Source organism: Alligator sinensis, unplaced genomic scaffold (genome assembly GCF_000455745.1).
Source record: "Alligator sinensis unplaced genomic scaffold, ASM45574v1 scaffold634_1, whole genome shotgun sequence".
In the NCBI taxonomy this organism is placed as follows: Eukaryota; Metazoa; Chordata; order Crocodylia; family Alligatoridae; genus Alligator; species Alligator sinensis.
The window spans coordinates 727,154-744,782 of NW_005842558.1; the positions used below are offsets into that span (position 1 = coordinate 727,154).

The 17,629-nt window shown below is 48.4% G+C and overlaps 1 pseudogene; it reads left to right on the forward strand.

The window, feature by feature from the left end:
- The first annotated feature begins 14,999 nt into the window (after window positions 1-14,999).
- Window positions 15,000-17,629, forward strand: part of LOC112551683 — a 5,293-nt pseudogene continuing 2,663 nt past the window's right edge.

Genomic DNA, 17,629 nt, shown 5'->3' on the forward strand with positions numbered 1-17,629 from the left:
CAAACATGTGTATAAAAGGTACCCAAAGGTAGAAACCGGTGGTGCTTGCTTTGCAAACGATTGCCAAGCACCCCTCTCTGCGCAGACTGGAAACAATAAAGATTAAGTTGGATCCTCCACCCCTGTGTGTTCATTGGCAATAGCGCACTGGGCACGAACTCACACTGTCCCTTGGGGACAACATATCTAGTGCCACATGTGGCTTTTGGAGGTGTGTTGTGAAACGTTTTATAATGTTTTTGAAAATGTGGGTTTCTGCTTGATTTGGTCCCCCACCTGCCTAGCTTGCCAACAGCTATAGTTAACCTTCTCACCCATGTGGGGGAGGGGGCTCATTCAGATGTAGGTGATGGGGCATAATGCCCTCTTCTACCAAACCACTGACAGTCTGGAAGCAGCAAACCCCTAGCCCAGTCCAGATTTCCTCCCCCTTCCCCTGGCCGTCCTCCCTCTGCCTGCCTTTGTATACAGACACAGATTTAAAGTATAAATGAACTTATTTTAACACAACCAAGAGAAAGAACAAAGCACTCCTAGGTGTTGTTGTCAGCAATATATCCTGCCAGACAATCACGCACAAGGGTCGCACAACTGGCCTCTCCTTGAGGATATCTCCTTGGTCCCTGTACTCCTGTTGCTGCTGCCTGGATACTATTGTCTGGACACTGCCTGGTGCACTTCTTCCCACGACTCCTGAAAAACCTTTCCACAGCTCTCACAAATATTGTGCAGCATACAGACTACTACTACAAAGGCCATGATATTTTCTGGCTCCACCTCGAGCTGGCAGGTAAGTGCCCCGCATCGTCCTTTCAGTCGGCCACACACACATTCCCCAGCCATCCTGCAACCGCTCAGACAGTAGTTAAAAATACCTTTGTGGGTCATTGACATTCCCTCCATAAGGCTTCATGAGCCAGGGCTTTAGGGGGTATGCAGCATCCACTAATATAACCGGGGGAATGACAACACCATGGATCACGGTCTCCTCCACACTGGGTGTGTAGTTTCCTTTCTCCATGAGGCCAGGCAGAGGGGAGTTTCTGAACATGCATGCGTCATGTGCTTTACTGGCCCACCTGGTATAAATGTTTGTGAATCAGCCCCAGGGGCCCAGCACAACTTGCAGAATCATGGAGGCATATCCTTTCCTGCTTATAAAGCCCTGCCCCTCACCACAGGGCACAGCACTGGGGTGTGAGTGCTGTCTAAAGCCCCCATGCAGTTTGGGAACCCCTTGTCATTGAAGCCATCTATGACTTGTGTATTTGCCAGGCAGATAATTTTGCTTGAAGCGGTTTCCTTTAGCAGCAGGCATACCTCATGAGTTGTCAGCCTGACTGTGCAGACAGCCACACCGAACTGGTTCACGACGTAGCGGAGGCTGGATGGACTGGCCAGTTTCATGATGGCCATTGCAACCCTCTTGTCTGGTGGCATGGCCCGATGTATGTTGGTGTCCTGCCTTGTGATGTGGGGCCCCAGCAGCACGACAATATGATAGAACATCTTATGCTTCATTCAGAACATATCCAGGCACTGCTGATCATTCCAAGTGCTCAGCACGATTTGCTCCCACCAGTCCGAGCTGCTCCCGCGGGCCCACACTATGTGGATTGTGGTCCTCCTCCTCAGGTTTGTCAAGAGATCTGGGTCAAATTCCACTTTGCTCTGTGTATTCCAAGCCCCCTGAGTACCTGTTCTATCTTCTTACCGTTGCTGTTATTAAAGCAGGACCACAACTTGCCACTGAACACTCTAGGATAGTTCCTATCCTTCTCAAGCATTGCAGCAGTAATCCCCAGGTAAACAGCATTTTCAGAAACAGTACTGACACCTCCTCCTCCTCCCACTCACCCATGTCCTCCATATTCTCCATGTTGGAGGACTCTTCACTGTGTTGTTCTTCATCATCACGCATTTCATCCTTATTCTCCATTTTGCCCCTCTCCATCAGCAGCGGCTTCTCACCCATCTGCACCAAGTGTGGGGGGTAGAGCGGGGGAGCAGGGACTGTAGGGTGTTGTGTTGTCTGGAGCTTGGTGTAGCTGCTTTTTCAACACTTCACCCCGGTGCCCCGGGGCATTGGGGCTTTTGCACATCTTTTCATCCTGAGCTTAGCAGCCAACGGTGTTCTGATCTAATGAAGCTTGCAAACAAAAAATGTCTTGCCTACTCCTCTCCTGTTAAGCTACTCAAAACTTTTGCCAACTATTGCCACTTCATGGAAAACTGGCTGTGCTTCTGCAATAACATTTTTCTGCACAAGCAGGCAGGTAGGTATTGAGTTTTGCAACATTCCTGGTCATTGAGCAGCCATCCCAAAGTACAATGGCCTTATTTACCCCATCATCAGGTCTTTGTTGGTAGACTAGGTGCTTCATCACCTTTGGGTGTTTTGACACTTACAAGTAATGACTTCACAATCCTTGGAATTTTCCCAGACACTCATGCAAGCACAGCCCGAGTATAAAACCACCCCCTCCCCCGCCCAGATTTTGCCAGCCCTCTCTCACACATTGCTTGTGCTATTGACCATGAACTGCTTCAGTCTGTCTCAGAAAGCCAAGGCCAGCAGTATGGAGCTGATGGCCCAGGAGGCTGATACCTCCAATGCCCATGGACCCAACTGGACCCAGGAGGAACTGGAGGACTTAATCGACATTTGGTCAGAGCAAAGGATCATAGACAGGCAGGAAAGTAGGAGGAATAACCCTCTTTATGTCGAGATTGCAAAAGTCATGCAGGTGCAAGGGCACAATTGTGACTTGGCCCAGGTCCAGTGCAAGATCAAGTCCCTGAGATGAACGTTTTACAGAGCCAAAGATGTGAACTCTCATTCTGGGGCAGGTTGTGCAATTGCTCCCTTCTACAACAAGCTGGCCATCATCCTCTCCAAGGATATGGGTGACAACCCAGGTATGGAGACTGAGGTTGGACAGGAGGACGAGGAGGAGGAAGAGGAGGAGGCAGCAGCCCCTCTTGAGGGTGAAACCATGAGCATGTCTCAGCTGTATGCAGACTTCTTCCTGCTCCCTGATGATTATGACTGGCAGGAGGAACTGTCAGTCACCTTACACTTAATGCCACTTAGCCCCGGTCCACAGACTAGCACAGATGATGGAGCAGAGGAGGTGGAGGGTCATGATGAAACCCATGCAACTGATACATCATCATCTACTGCTACTGAGACCCAAGAACATACTGGACCTGGTAAGTCTCTTGTAATGTGCTTCTTGCCACTGCCAGGCAAATCCTGGGTCCACGCTGATTGAGTTTGGGGGGCTGGAGGGGAGGGGGAGAAATTCATGTGTTGCTGTAGATGGATTGCCATGTTCTTTTGGTGGTGGTGCAGGATGGGTTTGATAGCTTGTAATGTAACAGACATCAAACTAATTATTTGCTTTTATTATTTTCTTTGCAGTTAGCATGGGCAGTGGCAGCCATGGACCTGTTTCCAAAGTGCCAAGCCTATCCTGTAGGGCCCCACGTTACCCGGTACCACCTTCTTACTTCCTATGTATTTGAAAAAGGACTCCCATCTCTGCCTTGGCCTTCCTAACAGCCTCCCTGCAGTCTGAGCAAGGGAGGTGTAATCCTCCTTGGTGATAGCCCCTTGCTTCCACTGTTTGTACACCTCCTTTTATGCCCTCAGGCATCCCTGGATGTCTTTGCTGAGCCATGGGGGCTTCTTAGCACTCCTGCCAACCTTGGTGCACATTGGGACTGACTCCTTTTGAGCTTGGAGGATCATCTGCTTGAGGAACAACCACCCATCTTGGACTCCCATTTCACTGAAGCTCCGAGACCCCAATGCCTCTCCTACTAAACTTCTTAGTTTACAGAAGCTGGCCCTCCTGAAGTTGAGGACTTTTGCTTCGCTTCTTGCTTTCACCACCCTGTGCTGGATAGTAAATTCCAGCAGGCGATGATCACTGTCACCCAGGTGGTCGAGTACCTGCAGACCCCTCACCAGGTCATTGCCTGTGGCAAGGACCAAGTCCAGCAAGGCATTTCCCCTGGCGGGAATACACACTTCCTGGGTTAGGTGGAGGTTCTGTATCTGGGCTAGGAACCTATGTGAGTGGTCAGACCTGGCTGACTGCTCCTCCCAGCAGATGTCTGGGTAGTTTAGGTCACTCATGACAACCACATCCCTTGTTCTTACAGCCTCCGTGAGCTGACCTGTGAATTCCAGGTCCAGCTCATCCCCCTGCTGAGGCAGTCTGTAGTAGACACCCACTATCAAGTCCCTTTCCCCACAACACCCTTGCATTCTCACCCAGAGTGCCTCATCTTGCTCCTCCTCTGACCCCATCCTGATCATTGAGGATGTGTATTGCTCTTTGACCTATAGCACTACCCCCCTGCACACCTTTTCCCTGCTCTCTCACCTGTACATCCTATAGCCCTCGATGTCCACTGCCCAGTCATGGGTAGAATCCCACCAGGTTTCCGTGAGCCCCACTAGGTCTGGGTTTTTGCTAGTTAGCAGGAAGGCAAGTTCCTCCTGCTTTTTCCCCATGCTTCAAGCATTTGCGTAGAGGCATTTGAGGCCTCCTGTAGGTGCCCAAGCTACCCTCTTGTTCCTAAACCTGTAGCCCTCCATCCGTCTACCTTGGGAGCATATTGTGAATTGGTGCTTTATCCTATTGTATTATGTTTGCTGGCAATGGCTGTACTGTAAAAAAAATGTATTCACCAGTTGACTACCAATGGCATTGTTGAGTAAAACAAAAATGTATATACTGTTTTAGCTTTATTGTGATTTCTCAATTGAATTGATTGCAATTTAATTGACTGTGAAAAAAATAAAGGTGTGGAACAAAAAATTCTGATTTCTACTTGCTCCTGCTTGATTTCAGGGCATGGACCTGGGAGTGGGGAAGCAGTTTGCAATCAGTCAGTGGTGGGAGTGAGTGCAGTAGCTTCCCAGATTGTTCACAAAGCTGGTCAGGGCCCATATTTCAGATTGGTTGGCCTCCTCTCCAGGCACCTCAGTAATATGTCTGGGGAAAGCCATCTGGTGCATAACACTTCTGGTCTCTCTATAGGGAGCAGAGTGCTTTTTGAAACCATGGCCTTAGCTAATCAGCAGCTCCCTGCTTAGCTGAGACCCATTGATGAGGACATGCTAATACCTAGTGTAGGAGAAGGAGGTATTGCACTTTTCTTGAATTTGGAAGAAAAGAAGTTCTCCCACAATGATGCTTTCTTTGAATACACTTGATTCTGCAGAGGCCTAGAGGTAGCTGAAGAGATTACCCTGGGCTGCCTTGAGAGTCCTGCTTTGCATTTCCCTCTCACCTTCTCCTTGTCCCTTGAGAAGGCTGAGAGGAGAGATATGGCAAGGGAGGACAAAGCAACCCTGAACAAAATCTGATGCTCTCTTTCCAGGGGGGGAGCAGATTGCAGCTGGCTTGGGGGTGGGGGGCGATGTCTGCGAACCCAGCTCTGAAAGGTCCTGCCTGCAGGATTTTGTAAAGAAAACATTGAATTGCAAAGAAAGCATTGAAAAAAAATCATTTTTGCATTGCACCTCCCATAACAGTACAGCCTGCAAACAAAAAATTCAGAAAAAAGAAGCTGTTTTGGAACTGCAGCAGTAAGCATTAAAGCCAATCTCCTTCTCCCTCCCCCCACCCCCCTTGCTTGGCAACCATGCATATGAAATGCATTATAATGCATTAAACACTTACTACAGTCTTTAACGACTTGGTAAAGGCTAAATGCCTTGGGAGATCCATGCACAGAGAAGTTTTGCAGATTGCATGCTTGCTGCTGGGGGTGGGTGAAATTGTGTAGTGTTTTTTCTTACAAGAAATGCTGGCTGCACCAGAGCACTTAGCAAGTATTTGACCTCCCTCAATAACAGTACACCCTGCAACTCTTTGCAACTCTTTCCAGTAATGCCATGACTCCATAGCGCGCGTCCCCCCTCTCCCCCCTAGCACAGCATTCCCATACTGAGGCATGCGCAGTCTCCAAAAACCAACCCAACCACCCACCCACCCACCCACCCCAAAGAAAACATGACACATATATGGAGCAAAAATAAAAGACTTTATTGAAAAATCTGTATTAAAAATGGGATCTTCCTCCCCAGCAGCTTTACAGTATAAAATATATACCAAATTTAAAATAAAAAAAAATCTGAAATCTGAATCTGAATTCTGAAATCTGAATTTCACCCTCTTCACTCATTAGTGGGCTGGTTGCCACCCCTGGCGAGTTCTGCCTGTGAAAGTTTTCTGTAAGGAGGAGGAAAGAGGAAGAAGAGGGAGAGGAGTTGGGTTTGGAGCACAGTCAAAAAGCCAGACTTTTGCTCCCCTCCTCCCCAACACACACGTGCACACACACAATGTCGGTGGGACATATTACCTAAATATCACCCTGGATGCTGCATATCCTGGGCATTGGGTCTTCCAGGCAGCATCCTGCCCCTGGACTTTTGGTTGTGGCTTTGAAATGGAATGTGTTGAAGTTCAGGTTTGCAATATTGAAGGAAGTCATGTAACCACTCACTCCAAAGTATCAAACTATTTGCAAAAATGTTACCATTACAGTGATGCTGCAACAGTCATCAGGAACTATGCCAATGCAGTGGCATCACTTGACAGCGGGTGCGGGCGGCGCAGGTGGGGGGTAGATGGGCAGGGATGAGAGGACATACACTATATGTGGCGGGGGGCAGAAGAATTAAGAGGGGGTAGAAAATTAAGGGATTATTGGCCTCCCCCATTTTAAAATAATGATACTTGTTTCTGAGTGGACCTGTCCCAACCTGAACCTATGGTCACTCGCTGCACTGCATGCTGTAAGGAAGGAGGGAGGGAGGAGGGAGCAGGGTAAAAAAGAACACCCAGCGGCACCTGTTGGCTAGAGGCTGGAACACAGCGAGCGCCCCTTGTGGTGAAGGGGATTAATGAGAAGTCTTTGGAGTTTCTGGCTCTTTGCACTAAAAAATCCACAGTTGGAGCGGCGTAACTGGAGAACGTGGAAAATGAACACAGCTCTGAGTAGTGTTAGTTTAAGGTGCTAAATGGACTTTAGAGCAGCTGGAAATCCTGGGTTGTGCAAACACAAATGCAGTTGTGTCAGCGTAAACAGGAAATAGCGTGTCATCTACACACACCCTAGGTGTTTGTCTGATGGAAAATCCACATTTCTAGCTTTTGCTCTCATTTTGTTCAGGTCAGAGGGGAATAATTACTTCCCTTGACTTACTGGCAACACACCTACCAATGTAGCCCAATATGCCATTAGCCTGCTTGGCAACCAGGGTGCACTACTGGCTTATATTCAGCTTATTGACACTGTAACCCCCTGGTCCTTTTCTGCAGTGCTGTTGCCCAGCCAGTTGGCCTCCAGCCTCCAGTTGTCCTCAGCACTCTCCAAAAACTTCCTGGATTGCCTGTGCCCTGCTATATTGCTCTCCCAGCAGATGTCAGGGTGATTTAAGTCCACCATGAGAACCAGGGCCGGTGATCAGGAAACTTCTATCATCTGTTTGAAGAAAGCCTCGTCCACCACTTCCTCCTGGTCCGGTGGTCTGTAGCAGACCCCCACCACGATATCACCCTTGTCGCTCTCGCCTCTCCCCTTAACCCAGAGACTCTCAACAGGCCTAATTCTTCCAGTCTGTGCTCATAAGTCATGTTTCCCAGAGACCCTAATCATTTTGCTGCCCTTGCTAATCTGTTCACATCTTTTTAGAAGTGTGGGGCTCACAACTGGACACTTTCCTTCCCTTACTGTTTGTGTACATTCCTTTAGGAAATTATAATAAACTGGGAAGAAGATTTGAGGGACCTATTACTGCCTTATTCCTTCAAATGCAAGATGTTGGTGTGTTAAATTCCAGGGCATTTTTTCTGAATTTAAACAAAAAACCCCAGAAAATAAAGAAATGCTTTCAAGCATACAACTGTAATGGTGTGTACAACAGCTTTTTATTTTTAATTGGTCAAGCATAAGATGCAGGCCATTTTTAAAAGAAATATTTTGTTTTGTCATATGACAATTTATTTCAGCTGATGATCTACTTCATTAAGTACCATATTTCTCCAAATATATATTTTTGATAACAAAATACAGGAGTTCAGGGATGACAAAAAGGTTGTGGTATTGTGGACAAGGTATATCACTGACCCTCAGGAAAATTTGCTACAGTCCTTTCGTGTGCTTACATAGCTGTGGTGGACTGTGCATGCTTCAAGCATTTTAATGTATGTACCCAGGCCATGACATCATTGAGGATAGAAGTTCAGGCTTTCTGGAAACTTCAGGCTCTCTAGTCATGCCCACATGCCCATAAGATGTTATGATAGAGATTACTCAGAACAAGCCAGCATCTGTGGTCTACAGTTGGTGAAGGTGAATGAAGGTGAGGAGGGTATCTCAACAGTCAAATACTCCTAGAAGTTGAGAACACCTACCAGAACATCATGAAAAATGTCTTGATTACACATTTTGGAAAATACCAAGAGTCAGATTCCCCAGATGGTGTCTTTCAGCCATTGCTGCATTAACTATAATGCAGAAACCTCCTAAAACCCCACCCCAAACTCATTGAAACCAGCTCGTGGGCTGCAGTTATATTGACTGACACTGCCCCCTTCCCAGCTGTTGAGGGCAGGACCAGAAGCTGCTCTTCTAAAGCGTTCTAAACCCTCAGGATCCTCCTGATTTCAGTGCCATCACCCCTGGTTTACACCAGGAAAGTGAGTGGAGTTGGCCCTATAGCATTTACCTGAGTCCAAACCCTCTTGCCTCAGCCCTGAAAGTCTTTCCTCCCCTCCAAACTCCACAGACATGAAGCAGCCTAGAGACCCCCACCCAGCTGCCACCATTGCCCTCCCTGCTCCAGGCACCTACCAGGAGTCTTTTACTCACCTGCTGCAGTGCCACTCTCTGCTTTCTCAGGTGCTTCAGGTGACTCCAGATTCATTCCTGCAAACACAGGGCATGTCTCTGATACCTGGCTTGGGGCCCTCAGTTTGTGCCCAGCAATAAAACCTCCCTGCACAGAGCGAGGCTGTGTGGGCCCTAAATGAAGATCAGATTAGGATGGGAAAATGGGGCAAAATACTCCTTGGGCCACCCAAAACTTCCTGTTGATGGCACTGGGGGACTGTCCCAAAGAACCTGCAGTCCTGCGCAGCCCAAAGTGCAGTTTGGCTCTGCCAGGTTGCCAGCTGCCATTCCCCACCCCACTGTACTATGTATAATGGGTGAAATAAGGAACTGGCTTTTGGGCTGGGATTATGGCTGGAAATCCTTCTTAGCCCACCCCACACCATACTTATCTACCACCGGGGGACTCTCCAGGACATCCCTAACCAGAGTCTTGCCCAGCCCAAAGAGCAGCTTGGACCTGCCAGGCTGCCAACTGACACACCCCTCCCTCCCAGTCACTGTACTACATATATGGGCTCGAATAAGGAACTGGCTTTTGGGGTGGGATTGGAGACAGAAATCCTTCTTGGTCTACTGTGCACCATGCCTCTTTGGCACTGGGGGATGCTCCCAGGCAGGGTTTTGCCAAGCCCTAAGCACAGTTTGTTCATGCCAGGCATCCAACTGACAGCACCCCCCGCGCACTGTACTAAGTATACTGTTGTGTAAGATTATGTTGTAGCTGTGATGATATTGAGTACATTGAAATAAACCTACATGCATACCTATATATAAAATTACCAAGTCGTACCTTCTCAAATGCCATTCACTGCTTTTCAGAAATGGTAGTATCCTGTTCCTTGCCCACCAAATCCCTTTCTTGGATCGTGTATTTAGGTCTTCCGTATTTAAGCATGTAACCCTAGCCACAGTGCTACCCATGGCCATGTCCAGATTCAGGGTCCTGGGGTGTCAAATAGCCTCGGTCAACCTCCCAGCCCCTAAGGCTGGGGCCACCTCTCCCTGGAGTGCTTTCCTGTGGTTTCCCCACACACTGGAGTACATACAGCCTAACTATTTACACAGTTTATTATTTACAAAACAGTCAACATATGAGCAGAACAGGTTAAGAGCAGAACAGGATATCAATAATGTAATTCTCAAAGCCAGGTATCAATGAACTAAAAAAACTTTATACCAATTGAATCAAAAAAACCCTCAGTACAAAACTGGGTCATTTGAGCCCAGTTTTCTTCCTGCCCAGGCAGGGGGTCGGACCTGAAGATCTACCAGGTCCCTTTCGACCCGATTTCTATGATTCAATGATTCTATGATACAACTCCCCAGCTTAAACCTTGAGACTCAAGTGAATTTCCGCTGGAGCACACAAGGTTAAAAAAACCCCATCAGCTCTCCTTTACATTACCAGAAGCCTTTTACTCTCCTGCTGCAGTGCCTCTCTCTGCTTTCTCAGGTGCTTCAGGTGAATCCTTTACATTAGCAACATAGCAACATTGGCTGGTGCAGTTCAACTAAGGTGCTCCCTGCTAGAGGCTGCATGGGGAAGAGAAGCTTTCCTCTGGACCAGCTGTCTGTTGTATCTGCAAAAGAAACACACACTGCCCCTCCTCCCCAAAAGCACCTTTATCCAATTCAGTGGCCAATTTCAGGGGAGCACATGCACCCATGTATACCCCCTATGCATCACCGATGCCCTAGAGCCTTCCCAGACCAACACCCTGACCTTCTAGGCTACCTTACCACCATTTTTCCTCCACATGGGTCCCCTTGCTTCACATGGGCAAAATGTCAAAACACCTCGAAACAGCAAAACATTTTTAATTAAACAAAATGGAACAGTGCTTCAAAATGAAACAAAATGTTGAAACAAAACACTGTCCCTTCTAAATGGTGAAATGGAAGTTGAAATGAAACAGTGCTGTTTCACACAGCTCTATTGTTCTCTCTTTTCTTTGTGGCAGCCCTTCAGATTTTTGAAGACTTCTGTCATATCTCCCTTTAGTTTTCTTTTCCTGCAAGCTGAACATGTCCAGCTCTCTCAACCTTTCTTAGTTAAGCTTGTCTTCAACTCCTTGGTCATTTTTGCTGCCCACCTCTAGAGCTTTCCTTATCTTCTTAAAATGTGGAGCCTAGAACTGCACAAGATACTCTAGGGCATGTGTAGACGACACAAAATTTCCCCTTTATGTTGATGCGACTGCCTTTATGTTTGCAAGACCCCGGATTTCCCATTACTTTAAAGTCCATTTAGCACCTTAAACTAACACTACTCGGAGATGTTTCAATTTGTGTCGCTTTCCTGTTACACTGCTCCAACTGTGGATTTCATTTGTGCAAACAGCCAGACTCCAAAGACTTGTAATTAATACCCGTCACCACAAGGGGCCACTGTGTTCCAGCCTCTAGCCAGTTGGTGGTACTGTGTGTTCCTTTTTACCCTCTTTCACTCCTCCCTCCTCCGCAATCAGATCAGCATGTGACTGCTTGTTCGGTTGGTTGACTGGACCAATTATTCTTCTTTTATTATTTTCAAAGGTGGAAAAGAATGGGGAAAAGAAATATAATTTTCTACCCCTTAATTGTTCCCCCTCACCTATTATCTATGTCCTTCCCCCTCACCCGTGTACCATCCTGTCCTCCAGCCGCCCCCCCCGTACCCTCCACCTGCTGTGACCCCTGCACCCCGCATTGTCTGCCAATGCAGTGGCTGTAGCTCCCAAAGCCAGAGGCAGCAGCAGCAGCAGCAGCAATAGCATAATGGTAAGGTTTCTGCAAGTAGTTTGAAACTTTGGAGGGAGTGAGTGGTTACATGACTTCCTGCAATATTGCAGCCTGAACTTCATCACATTCCATTTCAGAACCATGAGTCCAAGGGCAGCAGGATGCTGCCTGCTAGATCCGACACCCAGGGTATGCAACGTCCCAGTGATATTTAGGTAATATGTCTCACTGACCTTGTGTGTGTGTGTGTGCGTGTGTGTGTAGGTGCGGGGCACAGGGTAGTGGTGTGGCAAGTGCCCTCCATAATCCTTTCAGTTGTCCAAACGCACGTTCCACGGCCATCCCTCAACTGCTGAGCTGTAGTTAAAAACTAGCTTCTGCAGGTCAGTACTAGTGCAGACCTGAAGCAGGATATGATCTCTCCCTTGTGTACACTCTGAACCTCCCTAACTAAATGGTGTTTCCTACCTTGTAAGGGCTGGCAGCCCCTGGATGGAGAACACTGTGTGACTGTGGTGAGCCGTGGACTCCCTGCAGATCACACAGATGGCTTCTCCATCCTCCTTGCAGAAGAGCGAGAGTTTCTCCTCTTGCGCCACACACAGATTCTCCATCTGCTCCTTTTCTGGTTTCAGACTCTGCTGCATAATCTTGTCCACCAGGTTTCTCAGCTGAGTGTTGGGCCGGAAGCTCGCTCTCTGGAACCCTGCTCCACAGCTAGGACGGGGAAGGTGTCGCCTGAGACATGGGCATGTTTCTCACAGTGTCAGGTGAGGCATGCTCGGCAGAAGTTGTGCCCACACTGTATGGGCACTGGCTCCATTAGGAGCCTCAGGCAGATGGAGCAGGTGGCAGCCTCCTCCATGTCCTGTCCTGGCATGTCTGAGGCTGTGCTTCTGTCTTTCGCTGACAGTTTTTGTATGCTGTATTCAGGCATGGTCTGATATGGGGGTTGTGGGGGAATGATTTCCTGAATGTATCATCTTATTTTTCACCAGATTTATAGAAAAAAATAGGACGGTCCAAGAAAGGAAGGGGAAAAGAAAATGAGAGAAGGTAAATTAGTAGAGAAAAAAAGGAGGGCTGAGAATAAGGGAAGTACCAAAGAATGAACATAAGAAGTGTGATACTGTATTAAACAAATGGTCCATCTGGATTGGTATCCTGCTACTGACAATGGCAGGGGAGGATGTTTTAGAGACAGCACTGAGCCATGCATACCTGGAGTGATCTATCACCTTCCCATTCCCTGCCCTGGCATCCACCATCACTGGTTTAGAGACACTAGAGGAAATATCGCTGACTGTTCCAGTTAATAGCAACCAGCAGATCCATCATCTGTGAATTTACCTAGTCCCTTTTTGAGCCTGGCTATGTTGTTTGCTTCTACAACCTCTTGTGATAACAAGTTCCACAAGTTAACTATGCATTATGCAAAGAAGTACTTTCTCTTTTTAGTTTCTCCTACTTCTGTTAGCTCTGTCCTACTCAGTGGGATAGGAACAGGGAGGAGAAAGGGCAGGGAGGCAGGATCCACACAGGCAGGGGAGGAGAGCTGGAGCAATACCAGTCTGCACTGGTACATGGAATAATCAGGGATGAAATAAAGTACTGAAAGTGCCATTCTCACCATTTTTGATGGTTTGGAAGTTAATGAATTTTGTCTGTTTATTATTATTATTATTATTATTATTATTATTATTCAGTTCTGTCCCATGCACTTTCTTTGTAGTGTTCAATGGATCACCTTTCTCCTCTTACTCTTTTAAGAGGCCTTCCTCTAGTTGCCAGTGAGGAGGGCAGACCTTGTGAAAATCACAGGGAATTAGTTTTGTGGCAGCTTTGATGAGAAGGTGATCATACTGGTCATAGTTTTCTGGGAAGGGCTTGGTATTGCATTTCCCACCTTCAGATTCTGCAACATGTGAAACCCACTTCTTGTTGAAGAAATGGTTACAGTGCTGATTCAATTGGCATGACTCCAGTGTCCAGGAGATAACTGGTGCTGCCTTTGGGTACATGTACAAAATTAGCCATTGCTGCATCTGGGAGCTGGATGATACAAACAAGATATTGAACACATTTTTAATCAAACAAATTATTGACAAAAAAGCATATACTAAAAATCAAGCATCTACTATACATATTATAATTTTATTGAAAAAAATCTTTTTTTCCCCCTAATTTAAGGGTTTTTTTAAAGTAGTGTATGTACAAGTGATTGTGTAATAGCTCAAAATAAATTCTTACTCGTGTATATTGTGTATGTGGAGGATGTAGAGGGGGTATATGTGTGGGGCGGTGTGGCGGTGGGTCTGGGTAGGTATTTGCATATGTGGCTGCCCATGGGCTAGATTCTGGGAGCCAGCCATGGATGGAGGGAGGGGAAGGCAGGGGGCACGTGCAGCAGAGCTCGCCTAGGTGGTGCAGTCCAGGTGCAATCTACTTCCCCACATGCAGCCTGCTACTGTCCACACAGCCCTCCACATGGCCCCAAGTCCCCCCACCACTATTTTCCCTCCCACACATGCTCCTCACCTCCTGATGGCACAACACCAGCTCCGGCCCTGGCCCTGGCCCTGGCCCTAGCCCTGGTCACTGCACACAACTTCCCTGCAGGCTTCTCCTGCTGCTGCAGTAGCTGCCTGGGTACTGCTTGGCTCCTCGTGCCTCCAGTGGCCCCTCTTCCTCCTGTCCCTGTTGCACTGCTCCAGGCAGCAGGTAGCAAGGAGAAGGGCAGCAGCCGCAGGGACCTGTGCCAGGCATCATATGCCCAGAAAGGCAGCATGAGGCTGAAGTTGATTCCTTATCCCCAGCTCTTTATTCCCAGTTCCATTTTAAAAGCTAATCCTGATACTATTAAACGTTGTTAGTAGTGAATTACACAGCCTAAATAGTTAGGATTCCATCAAAATGTATTTACTAATAAAAGTGTAAAATAAAGTAATGTATCAAGTAAACAAGCCTGAAAAACGGGTTCTGGTAGGACTTCCTCCGGCAGGGAAATGGAGCATGCTATATGTTTTGGAAAATAAATTACGCAGATACGCGCAGAAGAATGCACGCACACACATGCACACACACACACGCATGCACATGCACACACCCTTCAGGTTTAAGAGTGAAGTGTGTTGCCAATTTTAATCCTGAAAAGAAGTGCTCGCAGGTATCACAAATCTGGAAAACACTGATGCAGAGCATAAAGTTTCAGGAACTTGAGCTGTGTGGGCTGAAAGCAAATGAGCCTATGTTGTCCTTTTACAGCCTCTGATGAAGTGAGCTCCAGTTCATGCTCTCTATAATACAGTTAGTCTGTAAGGTGCATACTTACTCTGCCTTCTGCCTGACTTCAGACCAACATGGCTAACAAAGTCTCCACCACTGGTCAGTCAACCCATGGGGTGTGCTGGTCATATGACTCTACCTGGGCAGGGACAGAGAGTTCCAGCTGCCTGGTGACACCCCAGCCCTGTCCCTGCAGGTCTGTCCCTGCCAGGCACCTGTCCAGGCCCCCAGCATTGCTGCAGCACCAGGGAAGCTCTGTGGGTCAGATGCTTGTGTGCTGCACAGGTGCCAGTTCCTGCTGCTGGTTATACCAGTCTGCTGTGTGAGGCTGCCCAGGCCAGTGCAGAGGCCTCTGGAGAGCCCCTTCCCTCCATATCCCCACATCCTGCCAGCTCCCTTGGTACCATGGTCACAGCCTGGAGCACACTCAGGTTGGGTTTATGAGTTTCCCTGTTGCCCAGGCCATGTCACCATGGAAAGTGAGGTTATCTCTGCCCTGTACTGAACCCCTCTCTGCCCAGCTGCATTGCTCTCCTAGTGGCACACCACATTCACTGTCTGGTTGCAGGCAAGTGCCTCTGCTTCCTTGTGCCATTTACCATTGTTCTCACACAAAGCTCTTCTGCCCTGTGTGTCCTCCCATGCCTAAAGAGATGCGATCACAACATCCCCCTGAACAGCTGCCCTCACAAGACCCAGGCACAGTCAAGAGCAAGCACCAAACTTCCCCTGTGTGAAAGCCTGTGCCCACCCAGCTCCTGGACTTACCATTTCAGCTTCTCCTTCCCTCTCTGAACTAGCCCCTCCCTGGCCTCTTCCTCGCCCTTCCTACCCCACTTTCACTGCTGTGTAAAGACCATGCCTGTGGTACTTATTGCCAGTGGTGTGTGCTCCATCCAGGACTGGCACAACTATGCAGGCAGCATGGGGCATAAAACTAAATGGGGTGGCAAAAACAGTGCACTCAGACCTCAGACATAATCCCTGGGGCCACCTCACGTGTCTGGGCATGGCTTCCACTGCTCCCCAGCCCAGTTCCAAGTCATTAGATCAGACGTCCTAGTTGTTGTCTCTGTGGGAGAAGACACTGTCATCCCCTGCCACCTCTCGCCTGTATGAGTGCTGAGAACATGGAAGTGCAGTAGTTCTGGTCCTGGTTCTCTTCCTACATGCACTTGTACCAAGATGGACAGGATCAGGATGGGCAGCAGATTCCTGAATATCAAGGGAGGACTGAGCTCCAGAAGGACAACATTACCAATGAGAGCGTTTCCCTGAGAATATGCAGTGTCCGACCCTCTGACCACAGGCAGTACAAGTGTTTTTTCCAGTCCAGTGTCTCCTATGAAGAAACTCTATTGGACTGCAGGTGACAGGTTAGCGTCTCCTGTTGCTGTTCAGCCCTGACCAAAGTGCAGTGCAGAGCTGTCCAACTGGCAGTCCTTGGGCAGCATGTGGTTTATGAGGGCTTTATCTGCAGCCCCTAGGCTCCCTCTGTCTCTCAAGCTGCTACAGCAGACAAGGACTATGGACTCCCCATCCCTCCCCAGGTTTCTTTCCCCCTACCCACCCCAGGGTACAGCTTCATGTGGCCTGTGGTGCTGGAGAAGCCCATAGGTGGTTAGCCGATGGGGGTGGGAGGGTGGAAGTCCACCTCCATAGAGGTGCCCCAGGGGTCTATGGTCTACACTACCACTGCTGCATGGGGTGCAGCCCCCAGCCACTTAGAAACTGGACAGCCCTGGTGTATTGAATGGGGCTGTAGAGCTTCATGGGAGGTGACAAAAATTCACTAGTCAGCACCCAGAATCCTGTCTCAGCCTCCAGTTCCTGCAGTGCAGGGTAGTGCCGGTGTGTGGTCCCTGAGAGAAGCCTTGGAGGACTTTCTTTGGGCCCCCTCTCCTTGGGCAGCCTCTGCTTTGTCCTAGAGGGAAGCTGGAGCAGGCCAGGCAGCACCGAGGGCTGGGACTGAATGTTTCAGTTTGGCAGGAGTTTTGAAACTTTATATTGCAAAAATCTCATAAAAATGAGTCTCAGGGGGTAGTTGCTGGGGGTTCCTGTGTGGCACCACTGTGCAGCAACCAGCTTGTGCAGCCTGTGGAACATGCATGTGCCAAATTCTACAGAACACAAGGCCAGCACATGCCCTCCTCCTTCCCCTGATGCCTGCAGTGCTGCTTACACCACTCCTGGCTCCCCACATTCCACCCAGGCTGCTGCCTGTTAATACTGTTTGAGTGAGTGATGAGATTTCTTCCAACAGCTTGTGGATATTAGTAATGACTGGATCTGTGAATAAAAAGTAAGCCTAGAAGAGGTCAGGCTCCAGAGTGAAGAAGCCAGGTTGTGTGTGTCCCTTCAGTGCCTCCAGAATTACTGCTGTTTCACATGCTCAGCACCTCTGGTACTAAAGGATTCACAGCCTGCTTCAGGCAGCATATGTGCAGCACCACTGAGGGGCTCCTGGGATAGCACACAGTGCGCAGGTCAGGGCTCTGCTTCCAGCCAGGCAAAGCCACACTGCAGCAGCTACAGTGGGGCCTGGATCCCAGGCTGCACATAGGCTTAGTTTTTCCAACTGGGGAGAGGGAGAGGAACTGAGCTGACCTTCCTGGAGCAAAAGAGGTTGGTGCAGGACCAGGTTCTGCACACACAGTTTTGCTGTCCTAAGGAAATGAAATTTTCTGCACAGTCCTGGCTCTGG